Genomic DNA, 4510 nt, shown 5'->3' on the forward strand with positions numbered 1-4510 from the left:
AGCTCCTCCACAAACATTCTCCTCTTGCTCTTCTTGGTTGAGCTCCACTCCTGGTGGATGTGGGTCCACAACACCAATGTTTCTATGCAGACTCATCAAGGATGCTGCAAAACACAAGAATCCACCCCAAGACTTTCTCTTCAACTGTGTTGAGGTCTTCATGGCTGGGATGATGCAGGTTCTCTTTCTTTTTTTCTTCTTAAAAAAGTCAGTCGTTTCATGTTAAACAATTAATGTTATATTAAAAAACAGTTGATCATCTTTTATTAATTACATGTACATGAATCATGTATATATTTAGTCAGGTTAAGTTGTTGCTGGTTTGATGTAAATATTGATTGTAGAGCATGGTTGTGGTCTCACCTCCACTCTATGGGCCATCCATCGTCATCTTCTGCTTATTCCTTACTAGTAAGGGTCACGGGGGGGGGGGGGGCTGGAGCCTATCCCAGCATCTACGGGCGAGAGGCGGGGTTCACCCTGGACAGGTCACCAGTCCATCGCAGGTCCAACACACAGACGAACAACCATTCACGCTCACGCCGACGGTCAATTTAGAGTATCAATCAGCCTCGTCCCCTAATGTCCATGTCTTTGGACAGTGGGAGGAAGCCGGAGTACCTGGAGAGAACCCACGCAGGCCCGGGGAGAACATGCAAACTCCACACAGAAAGATCCCACGCCCGAGCCAGGACCTGAACCCGGAACCTTCTTGCTGTGAGGGCACAGTGCTGACCACTGCACCACCGTGCAGCCCCGCTCTAGGGGCTGGTCTGTCTAATTTCCTGCAGCCAGGAGGGAATTAAAGGCAGTCAGGGGTTTTTAATGTAAGTTGAAGGTGTCTCATGCAATCTCTTTCAATACTCCAGTGGTGGTTTAAGTGAAGAAAAACATGGGTTAGTCAGTAGGACTCTGTGTGTGTGTGTGTGTGTGTGTGTGTGTGTGTGTGTGTGTGTGTGTGTGTGTGTGTGTGTGTGTGTTTCCATGCAGACTTTCCCTTGTGACAACCGATTTGATTTGGAAACCATCTCATCTAAATCTCCTCTCCAAAAACCCTCTTCTTCAACTTTGTACCCAAGTTGTCTCCTCATCAGGCACCACAGTATCCAGTAGGTTCAGTTAAAACAGTCATCAGTGATTAATGTTCATGTTCAATGATGAGGTTTTGATTTATTCTTCCAGAATCATCTGAACAAACCCTCCTCAACACAGTGAAGCCTTCATCTGACAGGAGGAGTTTCTTTTCCCAGTGATTCCACTGACAGTGAAAAGCTACGTTCATCAGACTGGTCTGATAGGATCAACTACTGGTTGCTCTGGAGTGGAAACAGCAACCTGTCAGGAAACATTAGTCAGATCAAAGCCAAGATTAAAGCAAGAGCCTCCAGATCAAAGACAGAATTGATGATGATGTCATCAGGGGGGCTTTGATAGTGTCTTTATTTGTACCTGGAATTCTGTCTTTGATCTCAGGAGGACATGAAAAAAACACAACTGAGGAAAGTAGAGGAGAACATTCAGCTTCATTAGAAACACTCGAACTGTTGAACAGTAGAATTTGTTTGAAACAGTTTACAACACTGAGTGACAGGATTGAAGAGGGGAGATTTTGGTATTTTCAGTTTAATTCTAACTTTAAACTGGGCATGAACATTTTTAGTCGTTCATATTCTAATATACAGAGGAAGTCATGACATTCCCTTTTTTTTAACCTGTCCTGTTCAGGAAATGGAAATGGAAATTTAGCTGCTATGTTGAATCAGAAGAACCTTTTGAAGTCTACTTTTGCTTCAGTCAGAAAGTGGACTGTTGTTAACTCTCACAATGGTTGGTGATTGTGGAGGAAGACAAAATCCTTATGAACCTCTTTTTAACAGACACACATTTCTAAAGACACTGGTTCATTTTATTTTTCGTCTTCTAGCAGAGGATGGTTTCGATCCATCGACCTCTGGGTTATGGGCCCAGCACGCTTCCTCTGCGCCACTCTGCTCTACCATTGACTGAACAGTCCTTGTTTTATGAGAGCATTCTCTGTCTTTGTCTCTGCCCTGCTCTCTTGCTCTCTTTCCCCTCATTTAGTCCTTGACATGATCCATGCTCGACAGCTCTGCGGGTGGAATGAAGACCTGCGTCTGCTCTGCCTGTGCCGTCCTTCGTCTCAACCTAAATTGTTTGACCCACCTTTATAATGCTGCAGACAACACAACCAAACTGGCCCCGATCAGGATTTGACAGGCCGAAACATGCCTCAGACACTTGATTTCCATCAATCTGGAGCCAAGAAGGCCCTCACCTGTGGTTCTCCTCCAGGAGGGTCCAGGTTCTGCCATTGGGGCTCCTGGTGCCACTGCCAGAGAGCCTCAGCTGCACACTGCAACATTTCAACAGGAGATTGACATTCCTTCAAATGTCCTGACATCTGATTCCAATGGCTCTGTTCCATCTTTATATTTTAAAATGAATCACACAATGAAAGCTGCCTCAGCTGGTTTAAGAGAGAGGACAAGCTAAGAGATCTGAAACCAGTAAAATATGCTTTTCTGTGTGCAAACTAGTGAGGGGCATGGAAGGATATTTTACCACCAACACAGAACCCAGACTTTAGTCATGTGATGAGATGGAGACTCTGATTATGAAGTTAATGGACAAAATGTGAATTGAAAGAAAACACATTCCTTCAGTAGACTTTGATCCAACATTGAAGTTCGAGTTTGGTGGCTGCTCCATGTTGGAGGAAACCAGGCGATGTTGGGACGTCACAGGGAAGCTCCTTTGCCTCCTCTGCTGCCAGTTCAACCACTCACTCCCATCAGTGGAGAGCAGCTTCAACTGGGTTTGGAATGTACCATTGTGGATGCATAGGAATGTGGAGAAAATGTCCTTTGTCAAAAGTGGGATTTGAACCCACGCCTCCAGGAGAGACTGCGACCTGAACGCAGCGCCTTAGACCGCTCGGCCATCCTGACAGACACTGACAGTTGCAGACTGAATTAATTCACTGACAAAGTAGAATTTTTTTCCACAGGAGCTACTGGCTCCTGAGTTGTTACATTTATTGTTAACATTAAACACACAGTCTGAGTTCATGGCAGGAAGAAATGATTTTCATTTTTCTAAAGGACAAGAAATGAACCAGAACATTAGAACCACATTGCATCTTTTGATCAGTTTGTTACATGGGACACATTCCAGACAGGAAGGTCCTTCTGAGACTTGAACTCTGATCACTGATCCAGAGTCCAGAGTGCTCACCATTCCACCATGGAACCAAACACAAAGAGGAGGTTCCTCTAAATACCACTTGACATCGCCTGCAATCAACCTGTTGATATTTGGAGGCTCATCTTGCTCTTGTTCCAGACTACATTGGCAAAAGGATCATGAACCACAAGGAAATCATGGAACTCCAGATTGATTCAGAACTTTCTAACTCCATCGTATGACCTGGGAGCAAAGACTGGCCAGGCCTTCCTTAATTTATCAGTTAATTACTGCTTCAACAAACATGCCACTTAATTAAGTTACCAGAATTTCTCTCATTGAAAAACCCACCAGCCTGATTTCTTGACATGACATGAAAAATTCTCCAAGAACCCACAGTTGGGTGGAAAGATACCAGGTTAACCAGGAGGAGTCCTGTTCCTGAACCATGGATGGAACAAAGTCCACTGGAAAACTCAGCAGTTCCTGAGTGCCAGATCCATCCGGGAGCTTGGGTCTCCCCTTGACTGTGGTGATCCATGAGATCAAGGAGGACAGAGGGAAGAAGGATCCTGTTGGAGATCTCCTCCCTTCTTCCTCCACTTCACTACTACTTGGATGTCAGGAATATGAGGTACTTTACTCAAATGAGGTATTAGGAGTTTCCTGTTTGACAAGAAGGAAGTCAGAGGTTCATCCCTCACGTGTTGGTGGTGCCCTCAACCTGCTGAGAGCATCACTTAGTTCTCTACAGAGAAACATGGCAGCTCTGCTGAAGGCTGCAGGAAACCTGCTGGAATGGAGACTTGGACTCAGGTCACTGGATTCAAAGTCCAGGGTGCCAACAGGTCCACCAGGGCATCTGTGCTTTACTTACCGTGTAAAAAGGACCACAGTGGTCGTCTGGTTTTAATTTAACAAACAAATACGGTTGAAAACTTTGAGACAGTGACACAGGGCTCTTATTTGAAGGGCCATGGGATGGGAAATATCCCAGACCTCTGAGATCAGAGCTCTCACTTTGATCTCAGGGTCCTGACTTTGGGGGTTCTTCCTTTGGTCTTCAAATACTTGTGGTTTTTATTGGCAGAACTTTCAACTTGCATGCAAAAAGAGAATCACAGTCGATGGAAACCCAGCAGACAGTGTTTATTTCTAATAAATCAGACAATCGCACAAATGAGAATGAAAGGAAAAAACAATGAAATGTTTTAAAATCCTTCTCCACTCTAAAGCTTTTTAAAGTTCACTTGAAGGTTCAAAGGTGGTGGTGAGGAGGTCACCCTGATCCTCCCTGTCGTCACTG

At 44.7% G+C, this 4510-nt stretch overlaps 2 non-coding genes across 2 annotated transcripts; both read right to left on the reverse strand.

The window, feature by feature from the left end:
- Nucleotides 1–1921: 1921 nt before the first annotated feature.
- Nucleotides 1922–1993, reverse strand: trnam-cau (transfer RNA methionine (anticodon CAU)). The gene has a single exon. It is a non-coding gene; the product is annotated as a tRNA-Met (tRNA).
- An 893-nt stretch (nt 1994–2886) lies between these two features.
- trnal-cag (transfer RNA leucine (anticodon CAG)) lies at nt 2887–2969 on the reverse strand. Its single transcript has one exon. It is a non-coding gene; the product is annotated as a tRNA-Leu (tRNA).
- Between the last annotated feature and the right edge of the window lie 1541 nt (nt 2970–4510).

Source organism: Aulostomus chinensis, chromosome 1 (genome assembly GCF_037954235.1).
Source record: "Aulostomus chinensis isolate RoL2024-O1b breed Wild chromosome 1, RoL_Achi_v1.0, whole genome shotgun sequence".
Lineage (NCBI taxonomy): Eukaryota > Metazoa > Chordata > Actinopteri > Syngnathiformes > Aulostomidae > Aulostomus > Aulostomus chinensis.